This window comes from Canis lupus, chromosome 37 (genome assembly GCF_003254725.2).
Source record: "Canis lupus dingo isolate Sandy chromosome 37, ASM325472v2, whole genome shotgun sequence".
NCBI lineage: Eukaryota > Metazoa > Chordata > Mammalia > Carnivora > Canidae > Canis > Canis lupus.
The window spans coordinates 29,252,637-29,279,438 of record NC_064279.1 but is presented as its reverse complement, the minus strand read 5'-3'; the positions used below and the strand labels follow the sequence as shown (position 1 = coordinate 29,279,438).

Below are 26,802 nucleotides of genomic sequence, written 5' to 3'. Positions count from 1 at the left end.
CTGAAGCCAAACCACCATTTAAGGACTTAATACCTAATCTTACAGTTTCTACCTCTCCAAGAAATGTAGCCTCAATGGGTCAGTCAGGAATTTTCTGATCAGCATCAGTGAGGTAACAGGTCACATGGGCTTTGTCCACACAGCCCCAAAAGAAGATGAGTTTAATTTCCATATTAAGAACCCCTGCCGTTCCCATCCCAAGATCTTGAAACAATCCTTTTCTTTTGTTAAGAACTTTCTCACCCACCCTCTTCCATTTTCTACACCCCCCCCATCCCCGCTCCCCCTACTCACTAAATGGGATGCTGCCTCAGTCATGAATAGTTTAATAAGACCAATTAGGTCTTCAAATTTACTGGTAAAATTTTGTTTTTTAACTGCAATAACTAATAAAATATACAATTATAACAATATATTAGTATATATTATATACTATAATAAAAGCTATGTTAACTGTACTAGAACTAAAATTAAAAACTTGATTTAGAAATGTGAATGTAGTCTCTCAAAACATTTAACTGTACTGTACTCACCTTCTTGTGATTACTTGATACTAATTCCGAAGTTTATCTAGAGGAAAATATTTTTTTAAGATTTGCTAATGAAACTTGAGAACAAGAATACTTAGTACATACTTGCCCTATTAGAGATCAAAACTAACACTGTTTTTGATCTCTAACTGATCTCTAACTGTTGTGGTACAGAATTTTAAAACCAGAAAACAGTCACGAGATTTTTATATTTGACAACAGGAGCACTTCAGATCAGTGGTCAAAAGATTATTCAATACATTAAGCAGCATTAAAGAAAACTCAGCTAAGCCAAAGTGGATTGAAGTCCAAGAAGGACAAGGAGCACATCAGTGAAGCCAACATTCAGCGTGGTAATAACCTCTCTTCCACAGCTCCCATGTCCCAAAGAGGATTTGTTCCTAAGTCTTTTTCTGATTATAAAACAACCTCCAGCATGATCATGGTAGCCTGCACAGCCCACATCGCCTGGCCTGCAACATCTGGGGAGAGAAGCACTGCTCCTGTCTATGTGATGCCGCTTCCCTCCCACCTCTACCCCCAGAGACTTCGGCAAACGTGACACCCACAGGGATCCAGCAGCCTATGACGTAGGAGGCCTGTACCAAAAATATGGACATGATGATCCAATAATATCCTCTCCCGAACTTAGACCTGGGCTTGAATTAGAAGAATCTGGGAGAATTAAAAGAAGCTACAAAGACTACCAACGCAAATTGGTCCTTGGAGATTCAGTTGAAGCCTCTATGGAAGGTCCTGCCTGGTGCCACAGAGCTGAATCAACCCCTCAGTGCTGACTCCTCCCTCCACTCCCATCTAAGGCAGAGGCAAGAACAAGCCAAGAATGAGGAATCTCAAGGAGCCTGACAGATACAGCACAGGAAAATAGGAGGGAAGTTAGAAGTGAAAATGAAAAATAGAAACATGTAGCAGACAGAATGAGATTGCTTTTTAAGCAAAGCAGTTGACCAAATTTGTTTTTTCATAACGTTTACTTGGGTTATCCCAGAAAAGAAACCAGAAAGGATTCCAGGCATGTAGTTATTAAAATAACTCAAATGAACAAGGAAGAGATCTAGAGGTTAGGGCACTACTTACAGAAGAAGCAGGACCAACTGTAGAGACTTCAAGGTAAAACCAATAGGACACAGGGAAATGTTAAGACTAATCTATGAAAATTAGTATCAACATTTCTAGAAGGTTGGGTGTCTTGTTATAGATATGAAGAATGTAAGAGGAAGAATAGAAACATGGGGGGGGGGGTGTATACGGACAGGGATGGATATTAAGTTTGTGGGAATAACCAGAAGAGATACTCAAGATATTGTCAGAAATACAGCACTTGGGCCTCCCAACAGAGCTGTGGATGCTGATTTTAGAACCATCACTGACCCTATTCCTATTAGAGTCAAAACCATGGAATCCTTCAAAAATAGTATATTCACTTAAAAAAGATTAAGGACAGACACTACAAAAGCCAGTTAGAAAGGTAAGGAAACCAAGAACTGTGCCCTAGAAACCAACAGATAATGAAGGTCGATGAGGACACTGTCAGGAGTGTTAAAGGCTTTAAAAAGGCAACAAGTAGTCATGATATTAAAATTCAAGAACCTGGCCTGGCCTGAGACAACCTATCACACCTTCCTATCTTCTTTATCAGGAAATTTCTAAATTATATCTGTATATATCACTCAGCCAGCTAGCTATTCAAATGCATATTTTACCAACAGGAAGTCTACTCTTTCAGCATTCCTGAGCTCACACTAATAAGCACACACTGGTCATTTTGTGTCAGGTTGTTGGCTTTCCAAAATTTTTTCAGTGTTATGTTCAAATCTTTCCCCTTCATTTAATGAACACTATCTCGTGTCCTTTACTGTGCAGGGATGCAAGGACCGATTCATTCAACAAAATAGGAGTTATCTTCTATATACTGGGTATAAATAAAATACAAATATACTTGTCCTCACAGAGCTCTTTTCCAGGGGGAGGAATACATTAAACATACCCCTTGAGGAGCCCAAAAGAAACACATCCAACAAGGTAACATATTATCTCATAAAGCCAATTTAAAATTAATAGTAAGAAACACAAAGCTATAATTAATCACCTATAGTTAACATGTCTGTCTGCTGGCATCACACAATATAAATAAACATTAGTAATTTAAACATACATACAGTCAGCTCTCAGTTATCTGGAGGCTAACTATCCATGCATCAAGAGCAATTCTCTAATACTGACTCAGGTTTCTGGGTTATATATCAACCAAATTTCTAACATGTAATCTTCTAATACATGATATAGTGTAAAAATACACGGTTTAAGACTTTTACAAACTAACCCAAGTCATCACACATGCCAGTTTCACTATGTCCCCCATTTTTCAAATGAACTTGTAGACATGCTCCCTACATCTAACACCTCTGAATCCATTTCCCAGAACCAACTAACCCAAGCTCTTCAAACTCATTCCATCCCTCCATTCATCTCTAAAGTTTCCCCCAAACTAATAAGCCTCCAAGGAGGGCCTAGCTTTTTATCTAGGAGCCCAGTCTCTAAACTTTAAGAATTATAACAAGCCCCTTGTGGTAAAAACTACTGGTATTCCAAACATGTCTACCCTTAATATTGTCTATATGTACTGTGATCCTAGCATACTGCAAACACTACGAATCATGCAGAAAATATGGAAATTTTAGAAAGAAATAAAGTTTCTAACATTCCTTCCTGTACCCTAGAGATGGGCTGCATACACCTTTGAGAGTATAAGTACCCTACGAGGCCAACCTCACCCTTATCCTAAAGAAACCAAAGCTCAGAGGTTAAGGAATTTGCTCTGGTCACAAAACTAAAACAGTGGAACTAGATTTGGGGATTCAAGTAACAGAGTGGTCACAAAGCCCAAGTCCTTCATCACTCCTCTCTACTCCTTCCTCACGCGTGGGGTCCCATGAGCTCCCTCCTTGACATTACCTACTCCCACCCAACTATGACCTCCCACCACCTTCCACCTCAAGATGCTACTGGATAGAACAGGTATGCCTTTTATGCCTTAGAAAAGTGATATACAAACTAAACACTTTGAATTTCTAAGAAGAGTGCTGTTCTGTTAAAATAAGCATCAGTCTACAAAGACTGGCCTATTTCAGGGTAAACGATGAATACAAATTCTCAGACTCTAGCACACTAGCAATATGGAAAATTATAATACAAAAGGAAAATGACTCAGGATATGTAAAAATAGTATGTAAAATATGTAGATATGTAAAAATAATAATAATGACCAATGTGGTTGTGGTCCATGTGGTATAATTTCAATTAATGTGAATTCTATTTATGTTAAAATTATATCATACACAGTTCTAATATTAATTAATTGTAGTTCATTCTAGTCTTCTGTGGAACTAAAACTCTTAGAAATTTAAATTTAAATTTCATCTTAGAAGTCAACATGAGGTATCAAGCCCAGAGATCAAATCAGTCTCAAATGGGAAGAGAGGAGTTTCTGGTTATTTTAGCGTTACAGTAAAAAACCTAAAGTCAAGAATCAGAATGAGGAATACTGCAAATCCTGATAAAAGTAAAAAAAAGAAAGAAAAAGAAAAAGAAAGAAAGAAAGAAAGAAAGAAGAAACTTCTGTGGTTGAAGGAGAACTTTTTAATAATGTTGGCCAGGGTGTTATTGAAATTTTACAACCCAGAAACATCAATGCAGAAAAACGACCTATAACATATCTACGAAATCAATTTAGAACTAAAATAATATTCAAAAAGTTAAGAACTATTTCAGCAGTGCAGTTAGTATCTAATAAAACTCATGCAAACACCCCAATTGTGAATTCCAAGTAGTAAACACATAAAATGAACACACAGAAGGAAATGCACAAAGCTAATAAAGTTTCAAAGGAACCGAAGAAATATAGCATAGATAACAAAAATCCTGAGGCAAGTAAAAGGAAGCAGAAAGGAAGGTAAAAGAAAAAACACTGGTGGAGCAGCAGATGGTAACACTACTGAGCAAGAAAAGGATTCTAGACAAGGAAACAACTCCAGAAAGGCTAGATGGTGTGGAGACTGCCCCAGCACCAGGCTCGGCAGGGGCAGGGCCACCCCAAGTCACCAAGGCAGGCTGGAAACAACTTGGGCTGGATCCCAAATACTCTTCCTCTAACAACTCAGAACTCACTCGGTTCTCTCCACTTGCTGGCTGCTCAGTCCCTTTCTACTCCTAGAAACTTCCATTCATTCAAAAATTACCTTCTGAATTGAAGGAATCAAATAAATGAGTTTATACAAGTCCTTAACGGTCTCTGTTCTCCAGGCCTCTGTTATTTGCTTGCCCTCTGGGAGGTGATTTATCCTCCCTGCTTCCCTAGACCCCCTAACTCCTGTGGGGAATGCCTCAATTTTATCTGTCGGGCCTGCTCTTGGCAACTGCCCTGGACATCCCATTTGAGTACATTTCTCAAACACAACTGCGTCTTCAAATCCAACTCCTGTCTCCTTTTGCTCCTGGTCACCCTGGCCAAACATGACCATTCTGTCCTCTGTATTGCTCACTCAACATTAACCACATCTTGTAAGTATCTTCCCGTAGATTGAACATTCTTGTCCTTAAGAAAATAAGACTTCCTACTCCCCCTTAAATAATGTACACTTTTATTATAGGATGAGTTCCCTCACACATCAGATTCAGAATACCTCGTTACTGCTCAGCAAAAAACGGCTTCTGGAGGACGGAGAAAAACAAAACAAAACACAAAGAGACACAAGGAAGCCCGTGGGAGTGACAAACATGTCAATTACCTTGGTTGTGATGACGCTGCACAGGTGTATGCAGGAACAAACTCAATTGTCTACATTAAATATGTGCAGATTCTTTCATTAAAGAGCAGAGAAAGGAAGGAGGAAGAAAGGTAGAACAAAGAAGAAAATGGGAGAGGGGGGGCAGAGGAGGCAGAGAAATGAGGCAAGCAACCAACACAGAAGGTCACCTGTGTACCCTAAACTACCATCTGCTGTCTCCCTCAACGCTCATGATAACTTCGCGAGGAGAGAATAATTAAAATATTTATGTTAAAGAAACTGAAATGAAAGGCTTAGAAAAGTTAAAGAACCAGCTCAAATTTACACAGCAAGCTTTATACACATGGTTGGCAATGATTCCTTCTCCACTCAACAGCAGAAAGCTGATGATACAGGATAATTAGTGTGTGTAGGAATGCTACCTGAATCATTATCAACGTCTTATTACAAAAGGTATGTAAAACAAGAGGAAACTCTTGAATGAGTTTCTTGAATGAGAGGAAGTTACTTGAATGAGAAGTATACCATGTCAAACTACTTTCAATGTCTTTTAGATACATTTCCAGCTAATTAAAGCACAAGATAAATCCTAAATTACTGATGTTAAAATATAACAAACTGGCAAATGTCTCTCAATTTTCCACAATTCACACTATCCCTTCCCCATCTCCTAATAAGCCAATACAACACATCAGACATTTCTTTGAAGTGTATTTGTAAAGATAATAATGGTGCTTTGGAAGGCAATAAGAAAACTAGACTTAGAATACATTCCATACTCTGAAATAAAATAGTTAATATTTATTGATTATTGACTACATGCAGACACTTACCTCACATAATCCTTTATAACGATCTACAGGTATACTCCATTACGATCTCTGTTTTATAAAAGAAACTGAATCACAGAGGTGCTAAACAGGCCAAGGCCAATAGCGATTAAGTAAACCCGGAACAGCGGTTTAGTGCCACCTTCGGTCCAGGGCCTTATCCTGGAGACCCGGGATCGGGTCCCATGTCGGGCTCCCTGTATGGGGCCTGCTTTTCTTTCTTTCTCTCTCTCTCTCTCTCTTTCTCTCTCTCATGAATAAATAAATAAGATCATGAATAAATAAATAAGATCTTAAAAAAAAAAACATAAACCCGGAACTCAAATTCAAGCCATCTTCACTCCAAGTCCGTATTTCCTAGTCACCAAATTACAGTGGCAACAGGTACATTTTAGAGAAAAATTATGAAACAAGTACTAAAATACAGAACTGGCTTAATCAAAAGTAGAACTGATAAAAATCTCTCAAGAGGAAGGGCATGAGTGAATTATCCCTACAGTCATTACTGGAATTTAAAATGAAATGATATTAGGTATATATCTGCAGAATTGCCTGAGAACAAAAACAGAAATAAAAATGAAGAAAGTCAAACAAGATTAATTAAAAGTTACTAAAAAGAACTTTAGAGGAAAAGCACCCACTGTGGTTTGTACAACTAAGACGGACAGAGAAGTACCTTAAGTCAAATAAGGACAAGATTAGAGGACACCTGAGCTAGGAATGTACAAAGAAAAAGGAGCACAGGGAGGACTCCAGGGTAAAAAGTGGGATTAAAGGGACGCGGGTGGGGGGGGGGGGGCTGGCTCCGTGGTTGAGCATCTGCCTTGGGCTCAGGGAGTAATTCTGGGGTCCTGGGATCGAGTCCTGCCTGCATCAAGCTCCCTGGCAGGGAGCCTGCTTCTCCCTCTGCCCGTGTCTCTGCTTCTCTCTCAGTCTTTCATGAATAGATAAATAAAATCTTTAAAAAAAAAATGGAATTAGACAAAGAATGGTGTTCAGGAACACTTATGCTAATACTCATAATGCCAACAACAATAGTAAACAGCCTAAAGGCCTACCACCAGAGCAAAGGGCAAATAAAATGTGGTCTAGTCCTAAAATGCAATACCATGTCACAGTGAAAATAAATGAGCTAAACAGACATGTACATAACCACTTTGATGAAACTCATTGAGGAAACCACAATGATTAAGTGATAAGGAGTGAAAAACTGTATGTTACACAATCCTACAATACTATCTATCCGGAAGTTTAAAATCACATAAAGTGAACAGTAAAACTGCGGACAGTAAAATTGTAGAGAAATGCCTACAAGTAATAAAATTCAGATCAACGAATTCACAGTAGTGGTTAACTGGAGGATTTGGGGGCAGGGAGTGGGTTTAACTGGATTAAATATTATAAAATATTTTTCATACAGAAAGACATACAGAAAGCATATCTATTATTTTAACAGAAAGAAAACGAAGAAAATGATATTAGTAGATTATAGCATCCCAAATTGCTTTATATCCCCGATGCAAAAAATTCTAACATGGCAATGATACTGAGCCCCGAAGGAATGTTAAAGGAGGATGTGACCTTAAGTATTCACATTCAAGTACAAGAAGAAAACTCTAGTTTAAACTCCCTCCATTTAGGTTGTTACTCTCTATGTCCCCCTGTAAAGGAGGGCTTTGGGGGGCAGTAAACTATGTGTAATTAAAAGAGATAAACATTGTCCCTGTTCCTTTCCTGGTATAATCCTGTCTTCAGCGCTCAGTAAGATCTCAAGCCAAACTGTCGCCCCAGACAGGAGGTGCACGGCCTGCGCTAAGGACATGGACTTTGGAACCAAACTGCCGGAGCTGAGATCCAGCACACGCTTAGGCAAGTCGCTTTAGATCTCCCGTGCCTCAATTTCTCATCTGTGAAATAAGAATGGTTGGGAAAAAAATACTTATATATATATTAAAAGTGAGAAAAAAATTGCAGCAGTACCTGACCAGAGGAAGTACTATAAAGGTGTTGGTTATCAGCCTTATTCCAAAGACCATTAGTTTAGAAGAAGAAAAACTAGGCTTTGTACCAGAAGAGTGTAAATGGGATTTCTTCCTACGTAGGGGACAGAAAAATGAACAGCTTTTCCCCTCTTGAACAACATTATGATAGCAAGTGTTTTTAATTTTTCTAATATTCTTTGATATTATTATAACATTACCAATGTGTACATATTTGTAGACATACACACCCAGACCAAATTCAAAGTCAAACACTCTATTCCTTGGCTCCCTTGTTGCTGTCAGCCCAACGCATTCTGGGAAACCGGGCTATCCTTGCCACCAGGTCTCCCCTTTTCCCTCCTCTGCTCTGTCTGTACTGATTACTCCACACTGCAACACACCTGCTCTCAGACCTTCTCTGCCTACACCATATAACGTCCGTACACTTTTCCTTCCATGAACCATGAGGAAGTCTGAGAACAGACTACCAATCATTTTCAAATTCCCAGTGTCTTGCAAGATAGGCACCAAATAAATCTATGAATGAATAAAGCAGTGTCCCTGTGTATCTTATAACAAATATCTTCACAAACAAGTGGAAACCTGTAATTGGAGGTGGTTTATCCAAAAGGTTATTCAGGTGTCTTCAGTGCTATTTAAGAATTAGCAGATCATGGGCAGCCCGGGTGGCTCAGCGGTTTAGCACCGCCTTCAGCCCAGGGTGTGATTCCCAGGCCGGGCTCCCTGCACGGGGCCTGCTTCTCCCTCTGCCTGTGTCTCTGCCCCTCTCTCTCTCTCTCTCTCTCTCTCTCTGTGTGTGTGTGTGTCACGAATAAATAAAATCTTTAAAAAAAATAAAAAATTAAAAAAAAAAGAATTAGCAGATCAGTTGAACCCACTGAATCATCCACCAATTCTTTATCCCTCAGAGTGGGAAACCTTAGTAGAAGTAAACATATTCCAGTAAAAACAGAAGCTAAACTTTTAAATAAAAAGAACTAAGTCATTTAAAATGTCAGGGAAACAGAAGTAGTCTAAAAACTTTCTTATGAAACTAAAAATAGCATGTAGAAGAAATCACAAGATTTAATGTTTATAATGTCTCCTTTTTCAGGAGAGAAACAATAATCACAGGGTATAATAAGTATATACCCTATTAAGGTAGATGAAATCAACACTACATCACATATTAAATCAATTTCACACAATGCGTCCATAGTGAGGTTTTGTAAAGACCGTATCAGTGAGCTAAAACTGGACTTGATTTTTCTTGGCAATTTTTTTGGAAATGCCAGGGCTCGAGGATAAAGTACTGATTAGTATCAGATCAGTTACAGACCTGTCTAGGGTCACTACAGAAGAGGGGCCCACCTTCCAGCTAAGGCACAGGCCTCACTGGGATCCCACCCCCTCCCATCTATCTTTTCAGGAACTTTGCACAAATAAGCGAACACTTTTCTCATCTGTATCCAACTTCTCCATTTCAAAGAACACCCACATTCCCATCAGCATTTAAACTTAAATGATAAAATCAAAACCCTTAGAAAATGTCCTATCTTGCCATCTCCATTTCCTTCACCTTCCAGTCACTTCTGCTCTCCACCTCACCTCTACCAGCAATGTGGGTGTGAAAGGGAATCCGTGACCCGGAGTAGCTAAATCCTTAGGATGTTACTCAACTTCCCTCCCACAGGAGCTTCCTCATTGGCTACAGGGATACAGCTCCCAGGGGGCTATGCCCCCACTTCCCCAGGCCTCTCAGCCCCCCTCTTCCCAGCTCCATTCCAGGCCTCCTCCACTTCTCATTCCTGGGTAATCCCACAGCAAGCCCAGGGGTCTACACCACCTCTATACTGGTGGCTCCAATCACTGGATGTCTTCTCCCAACCATTAATCACCATGTCTGACAATTTTACCTCCAAATTTCCTTCTCAATATTTCTGCTGGTGATATAAGGCTCTTAAGAGGATCAAATGGGCTAACATGGTATTACTTTGAAAAAGTAGGGGGGACCGGGCATGACTTCAGTCTGAGTATTAATATTCATTACATTTAAATCTCCTTGAAAACAAGGACTTTGTCAAATTCACCTTTTTTTTTATTCCACATGGTACACCTAGCAGTGTTCTGCATGCAGATGGCATTCAGTAAAAGTACGGCAATGAATTATTTGTATTGGCTTAATACACATTCAACTGAAATATTCATATACTCAACAGCTTGTATTTCCCAAACCACATAATCACTTTGTCTCCTAAGAGGCAAGAATTTTAAGTGTAAACTACCCTGGATACCTTTGATAGTTATGATGCTGTTTAAGTTAGGAAAACCTATCACCTTTTTTGGCCTGGCTTTCCAGGCCAAGTCCAAAGCTTACGTAAAGATTCTGGGTTCCCAAATGTTTGTGTTCCAAAGGGAAAATTTAAGTGTCACAGAACAGTTAGGCTGTAAGGCAGAATGACTGCTTCAAAAGTTCTATCTCATTTTTCTATCTTGTAATGTGAGCTACAGTGATATTCTGGGTAGGAGCAGACACCATGAAACGAACAGAACATTACTGTTCAAAAGTTCTCAAACTCTTGCATTAGGTACATTTAATTACAGACTCAGAATGCAAGGCTGTAAAATCACACCATTATCAATTCAAAAACTCCCTACTTTCCACAACCCTCATTATAATCTTTACTCATACACTTTTCCTTCATTGCATTTCTCATAATTTGTAATTATATATTTGTCTGTATCATGATTTGCTTCCTATCTGTTTCCTCCATGAGGGCAAGGATCACACCAATCCCGTTCACCGCTATACTCCCAGCACCTTACATGGTACCTAAAATACAACATGAGCTAAAAGGCTCTAGCTGAGCAATTAATTGAATGAGGAATGGAAATAGTCATTTAAGCAGAACCAGACAGCAGGGAAGCACATAAGCAATGAGAAAGATCCTGAGGCTTTAAGATCTGACTCTCCACAACACCCCTCCCCGAAAAACCAGACACCCGGGCATGATTTTCTGCTCCTAATTTATCCAATCCTTCATTTCTTCCAACCCTTTTCCTTCCTTTTTTCCTTCAAGAAGGACATTTAAGGGATCCCTGGGTGGTGCAGCGGTTTAGCGCCTGCCTGAGACCCAGGATCGAATCCCACGTCGGGGTCCCGGTGCGTGGAGCCTGCTTCTTCCTCTGCCTGCGTCTCTGCCTCTCTCTTTCTCTCTCTCTCTCTGTGTGACTATCATAAATAAATAAAAATTAAAAAAAAAAAAAGAAGGACATTTCAGACTCAAAGAATATTTCAGCTTTAAATCCCGTCCAAACGTCTGAACAAATCCAGCATCGGAGACCCAAAAACATCAGGTGACTTGTCACCTTGACCCTTTCCTCCTATAGGAGCATGAAAAAGTGTGAAGAACCTGCCACGGTGACTACACAAGTCTTAGTCATCCCTAAGGGTACGAACTGCGGAGGAAGATGCCAGAAAACAAAAGAATAAAGTCTGAGCAAATGACCACCACCGTCTCACAACAGCGCTGCCCTCCCATCACCCTCGAACACAGTTCTGGGGCAACTCTGCCACAACCTTCAACTCCCAGGACTAACCTGGGGAAACAAAAGAGAGGTGCTGATCACCACCAAAGAAGGTCATCGTGAAAGAAGGTCATCACACGACAGCTCCCCCGGCCCACCCGAGGGAAGGGTAAAAAAAAAAAAAAGAAAAAAAAAAAAAACGATTCAGCCAGCCACCAAGGAGAGGCAGCAGGATGCAGAGGTCTGGATTTTCAGACAGGCCGGTGTCAAGCCCGGCTTCTCTCCCTCGCCGGGGTCCCGGGCAGGTTCACGTGTCCCAACCGCAGCTTCCGCAGCTGTGGACCGGGAACGAGCGCCGGCGCGGAGGGCTGCGGGCGGGCAGGGCAGGGCAGGGCAGGGCCGGGCCGGGCCGGGCGGCCAGAAAGCCCTAATAAACGTCAACCGCTTGCCATTGTCCTCGGCTGATCGCTGTCGCAAGGCCCACTCCTCCCGCGGCGTCCATGGGATTTTTAAGGACGTCCGTCGCGGAGGGGCCGCAGGGACCAGACAGCTCGGGCGCATTTTCTCAGCGGGCGGATGGGCCAGTTCCGCGCGCGTCGGGGATGCTCGCCCAGCACGCGGGCCGCCGCCTCCCCGCAGGCCGCCGCGCACAGCCCACCCGGGCGCCCCCGCCGCCCCCGGGGCCGCCGCGCACCTTCCTCCCGCCGGCCGCGCCGCACGGGGCTGAGAGCGCCCCCCCCCCCCGCCCCCGGTCACGGGCGCCCCCGCCCCCCCGCGCCCAGGCCGCGCCGCCCCCGCCGCACTCACCGCGTCCTCCGGCGTCGGGCCCACGCAGGCCCGGCTGCGCCCCCCGAGCTCCCGCGCCCTCCCGGGGGGGCCCCGCCGCCCCAGCCGCCGCCCCCGCCGCCGCCCCAGCCGCGCCGCCACCGCCGCAGCGTCGAGCCCGGCGCCGGCCGCCCAGCGTCTGTTGAGCCGACCCGCCCGGGACGCGCTCCCCGGCCGGCGCTCGTTGCATATGCAGGGAGGCCGCCGCCCATTGGCCCGCGGGCGGTGGCGCGTGCGGGGCTGGGCCTATCGAAGCCCGGCCGGGAGCGCGGCGCGGCCGGCGGGGGCGGGACGGGGTTACTACGGGTCGTGCGCGGAGCCGCGGCGGCCGGGACGCAGCCGCCACGGGCGCGGGGCGGGGGGCGGGGGCGCGGGCTCTGCGGCCGCGACGGGCCCCCCCCGGGAGGGCGGAACCGGGGCGGGGAGGACCGCCCTTCCCCCCCCCAAAAAACAACTAGAAACGCAGTTACTGCGGAGATCGGGTAACAACATGCGCGGTATCGTCATCCTTACCCTGTTCTCGCACACATCGTCCAATTTTGTAAAACGAAACGATTTTCGGGGATGTCTGAAGCGAGAGGGGCTCAAAGATCCAAAGCAAATTCCTCTACTATTCCTCATGCTTTGGCTTCCCTTAACCCAGCAAAGAGCCATCTTCTCTAAAGGCACGCACTATTTATACAAGACCGACGTTTGTTTTCAAAGGCTGAAGTTTACTCCAAACTATTGTCTTTGGACATTCTTCTTCTGAATCTGAAAGTGTTTGTGTGTTTTTGAAGAGTTTATCCATTTTAAATACCACAAAAGGAAAAAAAAAAAAGAAGACACGAGTGCAGGTACACTGCCTCCCCAAAGCAAACACATGCAAACCAAAACAGAAATGGCTAAAACAACTGCAGGGCTCTATTTTGAAAAGATGACTTTTATTGCCCTAGTGGTAGAAGAGTTGGGCTTTTTCTTTTTTTTAACCCAACAAAATATTTAGTTGGTCTGTGGACAAAGTAATAGCATTAAGTCAGATTTGATACCACAGGAACTGAAACTGATTTGGAAGGTTCGGGTTTTTCTTTTTTGTTGTTGTTGTTTTTAAGCAGTGAAGGAGCTAGAAATAGCTACTTGAATAGTAAATCTCTCTACCATGCAAAACTTTTAAGTAGGTGAAAGGTGACGTTTCTGAGCCAGCCTCAGGCTAAAAGCAAGGGCGCACTTCCCCAGAGAATTTCTAAAATCACAGAAGGCGTCTGAACTTGAACTAGGTGGAGTGATGATGCACGGAGCAAAGAAAGCTCACCTTACCTTGGGCCCCAGGCCAATTTATCTACCTAAAGGAGTGGATGCCTGACTCAGCCAACCTGTTCTTCCACTAGAAAAGATGTTCAGTGGCTGCTGGTCTATAGAAATGCTATCAAAGGATAGACTCTTAAGGTGAATGGAATGCAGAATCATCTAAAAAGACCCCCAATCTTCTGCATGCAGAGGGAAGTAGAGTAGAAGTGGTAGTTCCAAAACCAGGAAAAGTCTCTAAGAAAATAGGTAATTTCCAACCGAGAAAAGCAAATATAAATATATATGTATGAATATATTTTTTTAAAGATTTTATTTCTTCATGAGAGACACACAGGCAGAGGGAGAAGCAGGCCCCGTGCAGGGAACCGGAAGCGGGACTCAATCAGGGACCCCGGGGGTCACGACCTGGGCTGAAGGCAGCCGCACAACCGCTGGGCCCTCCAGGGATTCCCACGTATATACATATTTTAGGAAGACCAGTACTAAACCTTTTTTCCATCAAGAAGCACAAAGTAGACTAGTGGAATTCCAGCAACATCTTAACATCTTTTCTTCATTATCTCTCTTCATTTTATAAAATGTATGTATCTACATACACATATATGACCTATTTCTGTGAGAAAATATTCCTTGGAATTAAAATTCTAGGTTCTCATCTCGTTAGCTTAGGCTAAACAGAAACTTAATTTTTCTAGTCTCTAAAAAGTTCTACTTTTTATTTAAAAGTCTTACTTTTTTAAAAGAAAAGATTTTATTCATGAGAGACACAGAGAGAGAGAAGCAGAGACACAGGCAGAGGGAGAAGCAGGCCCCACGCAGGGAGCCCTGCTGAAGGCGGCGCTAAACCGCTGAGCCCCCCCGGGCTGCCCCTAAAAGTCTTACTATTTTATTTTATTTTATTTTATTTTATTTTACTTTATTTTATTTTATTTTATTTTATTTTATTTTATTTTATTTATTTATTTTTTTTTTTTTTTAGTCTTACTTTTTAAATGCCCTATGGACACAGATGCCTTCCTTTTGGAAAGGTTTTCGGTATATTCGGCTAAAGGGAAATACGGTTGTTCTCGTCTCTAGAAGTCTCGCTTTTTAAGCAGAATACGCGCACAGTCGCTTTTCTTTTTGAAGGGTTTTCAGTATATTTTTTTTATTTTTATTTAGAGCTTTTGAAGTTACGGAATCTGCCTTCACTTTCCTTACTCCGAAACGGTAACGGCCACTGAAGGGAAACAGCCCCGATACCCTTCAGGGCCTCGGTCCTTCTCCGGGTCGCAGGGGCTCGGGGCGGGCCCGGGGGATGCGCCGAACGCGGGCCCCGTGCTCTGGGCGAAGCCTCGCGGGGCTGGGCCGCAGGGCCGGGTGCGGGCGAGGCCAGGGCCGGCTGGCGGGGCGCGGCCCCGAAACCTCCTCGCGGGGTCGCGTCCGGGGCCTGAGCAGCGCGGGCAGCCGCGGTCGCCGGGTCCTCTCCGCCGGGCCCAGCGGCTCCGACTCCAGGGAGCCTCGCGTGCGGCGACTGCGGGGTCAGGGCGCGGCCCGCCCCGCCCCCAACTGCCCGCTGACCTGAAGCGCCCGGGTCGTTACCGGGTCACGGGGCCACGGCCTGGCTGCAAGGCACCCTGGGAGTGTGGGCGCGGGAAGGGGCGCCTGTGGGAAAGCGCCCCGCGGCGGCCGAGCAGAAGCGCCTCGAGGCGGTCTGTGGGAGCCCGCGGCTGCCCAGGGCGTCGTCGCCCCGCGCGCTCACACGGCGGCCGCCATGCGGCCGGGGCCTCGGGCCTCGCCAACGCGACGCGCCGGGAGCGGGAGGCGATGCCGCGCAGCTCCGGGTCCGGGCGCGCCCCGCAGCCACGAACCCCCCGAGGGCGGCGAGAGGGCACCGGCGGCTGGACCCGGCCGCCTTCCACCTCAGCCCCAGGCCGCGCGGCGGCAGCGCCCCAGACCCCGCTCGGACTCTGTGGGGCGGCGGCTCGGCGACCCGGGGAGCGACCCTTGACCTCAGGTCGGCAGCTCAGGTTGGCCTAAAGCTTACAGGGCGGGGGGTGGGGGGATGGGGGGGGTGGGGGGGGGTCCTCTCCGTCAGGCGGTTATTTATAGGGAGTGGAGTAGGAGAGGACCCAGGGATCTTTTTCTTTTTTTTTTTTTTAATAAATAAGCCTCCAGACTTTTTTTTTTTTTTTTTAAGATTTTATTTATTCATGAGACACAGCATCCGCTGGAGGTGGGCAATCGATGGTGTCTGCCATTTATTCTTTGGTTAAAAAAAAAAAAAAAAAAGAAAAAGAAATGGAATGTATTTCCAGGAATTTTCCAGTCATTGAGTTTCAGAGAAGGAATCAGGACAATTCTAAGAGGTCCTGCGTGTCCAAACCAAACCCTGTGGTCCTGCGTTTCTGGGAAAAGCCCTTCTTTGCCACACGGACGTCAGGTTCAGCGATCGTGGGGTGAGAAATCGCAGTGGGATACCTGGATACCTCATACCCACTCGAGACTGGAAAGAGCTCTAGGGACTGAGGCTTTTCAATGTGTCCTCATGACACCAGATTGCATAAATACTATCAGCACATTCTTCAGTATAAAGTGATTTAATTTTGTTTCACTTTAGTGATTAAGAACCTACCACTTTCCTTGTAATAACCATTAATATTCATGAGATACTTTAAAAGTCCTCTTTTACTTTTCTTTTCCAGGCTGAACAATCTTTTTTATTTTTTTTTTCAAATGCCCTATCATCTATCCCTTTTATCATTTTTATTGTTCTTCTCCATTCTTCATTACTCAGGGGACAAAACATAATACCTAAACTTTAACAAGGGCCTGATGATTGTAAAATATATTGAGAGACTCTATTCGCAGCTCTTACCCACCAGAATTCCATGAAAATGGGCTAAAATTAATGATCTTTTTAAAGGAACAGCACCTACTTTCTTATTCCTAGTTTATTTTGATTAATGATAATTTCCAGTTCAGGCAATGAACATTTGTTAGCCACCATTTGTATATGCCTAAAAGTCTCTTCAAATACATTGCCGGGCCTGTTTGATTGCCACTCTATGTGGGAGATTCTGCATATATCGTCTTTTATCTTTCTTAAACGTTTTCTGTAATTTGTCAATTGGCTTGAATCTCCTTTCCATCTTACGAATGTAAAGAACTCTGAATTCAGGCAGTTATAGTCCAGTATTGTTGACTTTCTATTATTTTTTTAAGATAGTCTGGAAGAGAGACTTGATATACTTGATTAAAGAGTGAGAAATTTTTTAAAAAAGTGAGAAATAGCAGTTAGAATTAAGTTTGGCTACACGTAAGATCAGAATGCAAAATAATAATGGCTGAAGCATTCAAGGACTTTAATTCCACAAAAGGAGTATGGCAACTCCATGAAATCATCAGAGACCCAAGATGTTTCTCTCTCTCTATGCTATTCCTCATGTGTGACTTCCGTGCTCAAGGCCATAAAATACAAAATAACTGCTGGACCTGCAGCTCCTGGCATCACATCTACCTTCCAAGCATCAGGAAAGAAGAAAAGAAGAATACAAAAGGATGCAACTCCCAGTAATTCTCTTTAGGCGATTAAATTATGGTATTGTTTTTCCCACACATCTCACCTTACATCCCATTGACCAGAAAGACTGGGATAGGAAATTTCCCAGAAGCACACACATTACCACCTTAAATGAAATCATGATTCTTTTACTAACCATGAAGGGAAGAAGAGTTATCGGGTAGGCCACCCACAGTCCACCCCTTGATAAAGGTGGAGCAAGCCACGGAAAGCACAGTATGCTGAGCCCTGAACTACAGACCTTTAACCTGATGTTGCTAAAGTTCTTCCTGGGACCAACAGAAGTGCTCCTGTTTGTTTCCGCCTCTGATTTAGAAGTTTGTGACAATCGAGAGCAATCGTTCCACATTTTTCCTGATAAGGAGTTGAGTTGTGAAGTGAACAAATGATCCCCAGGCCTTCCCTTCTGTCTTAACTTTTTTCACAATTCCTTATTGAACTTACTTCTCATTCCTTTCATCCTTTCTGCTTCTCTTCTCTGGTCCTGCTATAGAATCTTTATACCATTATAAACTGGCTGGAAGGCTGGGATTCCATGCCCTAATTAACTGCACCTTAGTTCAACAGATGTGTACATGCACCCGGATGACAGGTCGTGTGCCAGATGCTGCAAATACAGCGCTTAGCAAGACAGGAAAGGTCCTGACCCTTAAGGAGCTTGTCTACTAAGATAGATCATTGTCACAAATGAGTGAAAATAGTAAACACAATAATCACAGAGTCAAAGGTGCTTCTTCAGTTGTCTTTGTGGGATAACTGGAAGAAAGGAGGAACAGAGCGAGGCACTTTTGGATAGAGAGGTCAGGGAAGACGGCCCTGGGAGATGACCCTTAAGCCCTAATGAGGAATCGGCTGATACTTTTGGCCAGAAAATCATCTTCTCGCTCTAGAGTGCTTCGACCAGAGACTAGGAATGTATTCTTGTGTCATGTGAACTTGACCTGGCCTTTTTAGAAATCCTGTCCGGTTTGCAGAATCAATCAACATAACAGGGAGCACAGTCCTATCCTATAAAGGTTCATTAGATCTTGCTTTATCATTTAAGGCATTTAACTTAAATGTCAAGGGCTCTGTGAAGCTCCCAAGCAAAACTACTGGTTCTATTCTCTGGGCTGTGTTTGTGCAATTGGTTGGTTAGATAGGCCTCTTTCGATTCCAAAGAATAGGAAATGGAAATTAACCTTGCTTAAGCAAATGGAATTTATTGGCTCACAAAATTAAGAGGAGTTTATCTGCCCTCAGGGACAGCTTGATAAGGAGCTCCAAAGAAATCAGAGCAATTTTGAGTTGCTCCATTCCCAAAGGTCGGCTTCCTCGGTGTTTGAGGACCTTGGGACGAGCGAGATGGCTAGAGGTCCTTGCCAACTCCCATCCCCCTGGAAATTCAGTGTCTTCTCAAAAATCTCATTTCCTCCTGAGGTACTGCGTGTCCCTCCCTGCCCAGTCTGCATGCCGGGAACATTCTGCTCTGGCCTGACCTGCCTGACTTGCTCCACCGTGGGATCCTTCAGTGAAGTTCAGGAGTCCACACCTCAAAAGCACCGAGGCAACGTGATGGGGTGATAGATGCAGATTTTCTACAGAGAAATCAGTTCAGTTACTAGTCCAGATGAAAGAAACCGCCACAGCTTCACGCCTCTTGTGCCGTGTGATGGTCAGTCGTGTCTTCCTCTTTCTCTGACTCCATGATGAGCTATTGGAGAAGAAGCACATCTTTGGCTTTTCATCCCTAAAAATCTATTCAGTGTGCTGGTAGATATACTACTTGCACCATGTCAGCTCACTAAATATTTGTCGAAATCAACTGTTAAATACTGTGCACACGTGCATAAGTTTAAGGGGCTCCATACCCGAATGCTAGTAGTCACAGGACATTTAAATTCCTCACAAGACACCGAACAGTTTCTTAGTTTGACTGACTGTCCTTACAATACATTTACTTCCAGGACTTCCTCTGCGACTGCTTTAGCTATCTTAATATTCGTTCTTTCTATAATGAAGTCATACCTATACATTTTTTTCCCAATCATACATTCCAATCCACGTTTGACCATTTCATAAGCCTTTTAAGCCCTTCCCATCTGCTCAAGGTTTGCTGCATGCAATGGCAGCGTCATTACCTGGGAGCTTGTAAGAAATGCAGCATCTTGAGCCCCAGCCCAGACCTACTCAAACCAGATCCGCATTTTAACAAGACTTTTCAGGAGATTCATAGACACATTAAAAATTGAGAATCACTGGTCTCCTGCTCTATCTAGTGCCATCCACTGGAGATCTCATGGGAGCCACATATGTGGTTTTATATTTTCTGGCAACCACACTCAAAAAGTGCCAAGAAAACACCCAAATGAATCATAGTAATATATTTTATATGACTCAACTGTTCCTACAATGTCATCATTTCAACTTATAATCAATATAAAAAAATGATTAATGAAATACTTTGGGGGCTACTCTTTTAAATCAGGTGTTTATTTTATACTGAGAGTATACCTCAATTTGGATTGGCCACCTTTCAACAGCCATAGATGGTTAGAGCCTGCTATATTGATCAGCACAGCTCTGGGTCGTGAGATGCAGGAAAACAATAGACCAGACCACGTGTGTTTCACTCTCTACTATATCCCAGGGCCTAACCCTGTGCCTGACAGGCAGGAAGCACTCAATGTTTGTTGACTTAATAAATCTACAAGAGAGGGGATGCCTGGGTGGCTCAGCGGTTGAGCATCTGCCTTCGTCTCAGGTCGTGACACTGGGGTCCTGAGATCGAGTTCCATATTGAGCTCCCCGCAGAGACCCTCATTCTCCATCTGCCTGTGTCTCTGCCTCTCTCTGTGTGTCTCTCATGAACAAATAAAATCTTTAAAATGTAAAAATAAAAATAAATTTACAAGAGAGATAATTAAAATATTTAACAGCACAGCAAAAGCACTGACCAAACAGTATAGGCCCTTGTATAGGAACAGTATAGGTCAGCAGCCAGTACTGCTGCACTGGTGGGAACTAAAATACTATTAGCCAAGAGCATGTGACCTGGTCGAAACCCTTCATACCTCAAATGAGAACACGGAGTCCAAACAGGTTAAGTGATGTATGCATGGTCACACATTCCTTATTGCAAGAACTGGGATTAGACAAACAGCTCTCAACTTCCCACCCAGAAAGGCTTCTGTGATATTCATTCATTAGTGAGCACCTACTGTGTGCAAAAGCACCACGTTGGGCTGGTGGGGGAAGAAACATAAAGAAGAATGATATTCATGTGCTTCCAAGAACACCCCGGCCAATTAAGATCATTTTCAGGGATCCCTGGGTGGCGCAGTGGTTTAGCACCTGCCTTTGGCCCAGGGTGTGATCCTCGAGACCCGGGTTCAAATCCCACGTCAGGCTCCTGGTGCATGGAGCCTGCTTCTCCCTCTGCCTATGTCTCTGCCTCTCTCTCTCTCTCTCACTGTGTGCCTATCATAAATAAATAAAATTAAAAAAAAAAAAGATCATTTTCATTTTCAGTGGACCAGAAACCTCAACTCAAGCTGATTTAAATAAAAAAAGGCATCCATTCAGTCCCGTAACTGAAACCCTGGAGATAGAGTTTCCTTCTGGTGCAGCTTCATCCAGACTCACTTGTCAGCGGGCTCCTCAGCTTTCCTGCCCCCTCCAGGGCTGTCTTCCTCCATGGGCTGACTTCACCAGCCATGGTTCGCCAGGCTCTATACCACCCTTCCTCAAATCGCCACATTAAGCACAACAAGGAAGAGCTATCTTTGTCAGAAATCCTGGGAAACCTCTCCTTGCATTGCATGCCCTTGATCACAACCAATCTGCTATGGTGACCTCAAAACCGGCTCTGTGTGCAGGGAGATAACATATACCTGGTCCAGTTAGGCTGGGTCCGTCCCCAGGACTCAGTGCGGGGTCCCCAGGGGTGGGGTGGGGGGCAGCACGTAGGCCTGCAGTGAGGAAGAGTTTGGACTAAACTTAGCTCGCACGCGGTAGATGCCGCTGGTATGCAAGACACAGCAGGGCCTGCTCCAGAACCTGGTGTTTAGGGTAATTACCCAGCCTTCGAAAAGGTGGAAGCCAATCTGAATGTCTCTTCTCTCTCTCCTTTCCGTCTTTCTTTCCTTTTTTCTTTCATTCTCTCTTTCTCTGTTTTCTAAATATTCTACTTATTTACTTATTTGTTGAGAGAGAGAAGGACGGTAGGGGGAGGGGCAGAGGGAGAAGGAGAGACTTTCAGGGGACTCCGTACCCAGCATGGGGCCCCACACAGGGTCAGATCTCACGACCCTGAGATCACAATCCTGAGATCAAGAGGCAGACGCTTACCCAGCTGAGCCACCCAGGCATCTTTTATCCTCCTAAAAGTAGAAACACCAACAGGCAGAACTGAGAAGTATGGTCAAAATCAAAACAGAGACGTCATTTTAGTGTTTTTCTTTTGCTTCTTCAAATCTTGGCTTAAAACCTTTTTTATTTGAGGGATGCCTGGGCGGTTCACGGGTCGAGTGTCTGCCTCCAGCTCAGGGCGTGACCCCGGGGTCCTGGGATCAAGTCCCGAGTCCTGCATCAGGCTCCCCATAGGGAGCCAGCTTCCCCCTCTGCCTGTGTCTCTGCCTCTCTCTGTGTGTCTCTAATGAATAAATAAATAACATCTTTAAAACAAAACAAAAAAACCCACCTTTTTAATTTGTTTTTCTCTTACTATGATACAGTTTTAGTCCAGAAATGTTCCATGAAGTAAGACTATGCCACACATCTGGCTTAAAAAAAAAAACAAAAAAACTACACAAAGATCTGCATCTTACTACTTTATGCCAGCTTATACCAGATCTCTAAGAACCTACACTTGTCTAAGCTCTGTAAACAAATACGAAAACATTTTCTGTGCTTTATATTTTATCTGTTTTATATACTTTCCATATTATTTCTAAGCCGTAACACTCTAGTATCGATTATACCTTGCTAGTATCATCTAGTATCATCATACCTTGCTTAAAAGCATGTTTCTTAAACTAATATAATTTGTGAAAGTCTCGAAGGTTAACTAAAAGTATAGTGGGAGTCCCTCGTCTATTTAGGGACACCTACCTGTGACTTTAATACCTTGCTACTTAAAATGTATTTCCACGGACCAGCAGCATCCACTTCAGCTGGAATTTTAGTAGAGGCACAGACTCTCCGGCCCCATCCGGCTCTACTGAATCAGAATCTGCATTTTTAACAGGAGCCCTCGGTGGTTCCCCAGTTTGAGAAGCACTGATTCACCACTGGTGTCAGATCATCTACCACCAGTTGCAGATATGCTCGCCAAGAGAAGAGAGCCAGTCCCCGAGAGAAGGAAACCGCTGGCCAGGGGAACAGAGAGAGCAACTCTGATTTCTGGTGCCTTGGTACACCAAACAGGGACACAATGGAGCTTTCCACCGATGGGGAGAAAGCTGGGATAAAGGTCATGGAAGGACAGACCTGAAGTTGATCATGACTGTTTGCTATTCATCCAGAAGCAGAAGCTCCCAACGCCCCCGCCGAGCTGCACTAAGAAAAAAAAAAAAATTTGTGTGTAAATGTATTAAAGAACCACGTTCCTCCAAAAGTGACCCACAGTTTTCTTGGACAGGCTCCCTGATTGCCATGTCCTTGCGGGCCTGAGTGATGCTAGCGAATACCCATGATGGCACAGCGTTTTCCCAGCCTCATTTTATTTATTTATTTATTTATTATTTATTTATTTATTTATTTATTTCCCAGCCTCATTTTATACCAGCGTTATTAACTCAAAGATTCAAAGTCACCTACCACACCGTGTCTTCACTACAAAAGTTACAAATTGTCATTTCCCCGCTTTCCAATCAGCTACTTCTAGCAAGGACAGAAGGAGGTAAACCACCACATGGGCAGTTAACGAGAAATTGTGGCTTTTGATGAGCCTTCCTAATATAACCCTTCCTTTTCTTTTTTCTTTTTTTGATCTCCATGTCTAGTATGGGGCTTGAACTCGTGACTGCAAGATCAGGAGCCACCTGCCCTACTGACTGAGCCAGCCAGGCGCTGCGTCCAGTGTGGCTCTTCTAACTGCCACTAGCCAAGTGGCTCTGAAAAATAATAGTTTCCCTTAATACTTTAGGATATGTTTACTACAGGTAATGATGTGACAAGCACACTCTCACGGGGGATAAAGACCTTGTACATGAAACGTCAGAGCTCTGTGTTAACCCACGCGATCACGTTAAATTCCAGCTAGATTGTCTATAAAAGATCACCTCTCGCGTACACATCATGTTGTCCTCCGGGGAGCTCTTCCTTTCTATGAAAAGCCACCACTTCCCTTTGGGAAAGGGCCCCTCCCCACTCTGTGTGTTTCTGGCCACAGGGCTTGTCACCAAGCCTTCCTCACTGGCCTCGGGAACCAACCTGCCGATCAGAACAACCTGTCCCTAGGGGCACCTGGGGGGCTCAGTCGGTTGAGCATCTGCCTTCGGGTCAGGTCATGATCTCAGGGCCCTGGGATCGAGCCCCACATGGTCTCCTTGCTCAATGGGGAGTCTGCTTCTCCCTCTGCCTCTGCTGCTCCCCCTGCTTGTGCTCGTTATCTGTCTCTCAGATAAATAAATCTTAAAAAAAAAAAAAAAACTGTCCCTCAAGCCAGGGGTGTTGGTTCAAGGGCAGTCACGTGACCCAGGGACACCCAATCAGAGTGCATCCCTGGCATCTTTACATCTTTGTCCAAGGAAAGAGGTTGAACTGGGATGGTTTAAGTCTAAAGTTTACCATGTCCCAGTCAAGCCTCTGTCAGAAGCCATCAGGCCAACACAGCTTCTGGGAAGAGATGGGGGTGAGAAACCCCAAATCTGGTAGTTCTTTTTTTTTTTTTTTAAGATTTTATTTATTTATTCATGAGAGACAGAGAGAGGCAGAGACACAGGCAGATGGAGAAGCAGGCTCCATGCAGGGAGCCCGACATAGGACTCGATCCCTGGTCTCCAGGATCAGGCCCTGGGCCGAAGGTGGCGCTAAACCACTGAGCCACCCGGGCCGCCGCAAATCTGGTGGTTCTTGAAGTCAGTGCCCACCCACCACTATTTTGACTGGTGAAATGAGTGTGTGTGTGTGTGTGTGTGTGTGTGTGTGTGTGTGTGTTCGCTTAAGCCAGCCTCAGGTCGTTCAGAACTCACACACCCTAGTTTACAGACAAAGTGAAAGGAGGACTTCAAAATGAATTTCACTGAAGCTCAAGCAAGTGGCTTGTTACTGTTGTGAAGTGAGGTTCTATCTTGCGTCAACAGAATCATTTAGCCTTTACCAGGAGTCTGGTACCTTCTATCTCCCCATCTCCGTAAAGCAGGGATCCTATTTCCAGGGCTTCCTTTTCTTCCTGCACTAGGTCAGGCCAGCTCAGCTTTCTGCATAAACACAGCAAAAAAGAAATGTAAAGCCGTGTTTCCTCCTAGACAGATCTGCCTGAACGGCCCCCTCCTCCTCTAGCCTGGTTAACCAGCTGGGGGAGTGCTCTGACATTTCCACCGACTATTCCCTAAATCAAAATGTTAAGATGGAAAAATAGCATTTATGTACTGAATCGGTGTTTCATGTACATGTTATTTTAATTATTAAAAGAAATACTCCCGTGACACAGCACCATCCTCCCAGCCTCAGAATCGGAGAAGCAGGAATGGAAAAACCGGGAAGTCAGTGAGGGGTGCTGGTTCCGTGGCCCCACTGAGTGCTTTGCCCCACACAAAGCAGCCCCACCCTCCCTATTCAGGCTCCTACACAAAGATTTCCTGCCCCTCCTCACCCGCCCTTTGAAACTTGCCTATCCTGTATCTCATTACCTAGAGGCATGTTCTTTGTTTTTGTTTTAACTTATTCCTCTAATCTTACGGCATGGACAAGGAAAAGTTTCTAAAATATATTGCTGTTTTGCAAGATACATAGTGAAAATGAAGAGAAAAGGACTGGGAATGTATACAACGTAATGAAGGAGGGGTTGAGGAGGAGAGATGGCAGGATGAGGGCGGATTTTCACCTTTGGTTTGTGTATTTCCATATTTTTAAAATCTTTTACATGAAGCAAATATTTGTATAACAGTTACATAACTTTAAAAAAATGAGTGAGGAAAAAATGAGAGAAGCCATAATTTAGCTCAGCCTTCTTTTCCCAGGGTGCTATTCAAAGCAACTTTTTTTTTTTTAAGATTATATTTATTTGTTTGAGAGAAAGTGCATGTGATCAAGGGGGTGAGTGGAGCAGAGAAGCAGAGGGAGAGGGACAAGCTGACTCTGCACTGAGCAGGAGAGCCCGACCTGGGCTCCACGTGAGTCTGGATCCCACAACCTTGAGATCATGACCGAGCTGAAATCAAGAGTCTGATGCTTAACCGACTGAGCCACCCAGGAACCCCATCAGTAGTGACCTTTCCGAGAAGATTGCTACACACACAGCAGGGATTTGAAGGCAGGGGCAGTTTCAGATGTCTCTGGGGTTGGGTGACCGAGGGATAGGGGAGGTGTTTCTGCCGCTGGAACTTGACCTTTAGCGTGGATGTGGGCAGACCCTCTGTAATCACAGCCACTACCCACCAGAGAGCCATCGCGAAAAACAAACCTCTGTTCCTCTGCGTGTCCATACTGAGTCATGCGTGTTTAAAGAAAGCAAGCAGACTATGGGGTAGCCTCTGGAGGGGAAGGGTCAAGTTGAAGTCAGGAGAATTTCTGCCTTTTCTGTAATATTTCAATTTCTACAAGAGTAATGTATTAGTAATTAAAAATAATATAAACCAAAGTCAGTTTTGAAACTTTGTGGTGCATGAGAATGGGCTGGATGTACCCCATCTCAGTGGGCCGTGGTTTGAGACCCCGCCCCTCTCTCTAGGGTACTCTTTCCTCTGCTACATGCCCAGAGGGTCATTGGCTGAAATGATGATGATACGGATGGAGGGAAACCCATCCTTGTCACAGAACCACAGAACCGGGGGCCTGTCTCCTCATTTGTTCCCCCTCTGGATTTGCTGACCACCCTGATTTCAGTACTAATAAAGCCTCTTTGGGTTGCAAGTGCCAGAGACCCAAACTGAATTACCTTATTCAAAAAGGAAAATTTATTTTATCGCGAGAAACAAAACCACACAGACTCGGCTTCTTGCAAAGTTGGATTTGACACTCAAACGTTATCATCAGCAATTTGTTTTTCTGCTTTGCAGCTCTTCCTTCTTTTGCATGAGCTGCATTCTCAAGTCTTTTCCCACACCGACACCAAGCTGGCAACCGGCCACTGTAGGTTTATAATTCTGCCTTATATTTCCACCAAGTAACCTCAGTGAACACAGAAAAATCTCAGTTTAGCTCCAGAGAAGGTTCTGGTGTTTAGTGTCATTGATCTGACTTGGCTCAGGAGCTTTTGTCTGAACCAATTGGCAAGGGAAAGGAAATGATGAAACGCTCTGATTG

General features: G+C 44.3%; 1 protein-coding gene across 1 annotated transcript in view; it reads right to left on the bottom strand.

Moving 5' to 3' along the window:
• The window catches only part of ACSL3 (acyl-CoA synthetase long chain family member 3), a 65,620-nt gene extending 53,006 nt beyond the window's left edge, over nt 1-12,614 (bottom strand). Inside the window, exon 1 of the mRNA XM_049106457.1 lies at nt 12,486-12,614. The gene's annotated coding sequence lies outside the window, so the exon portion shown is untranslated. The remainder of the gene's footprint in view (nt 1-12,485) is intronic.
• Between the last annotated feature and the right edge of the window lie 14,188 nt (nt 12,615-26,802).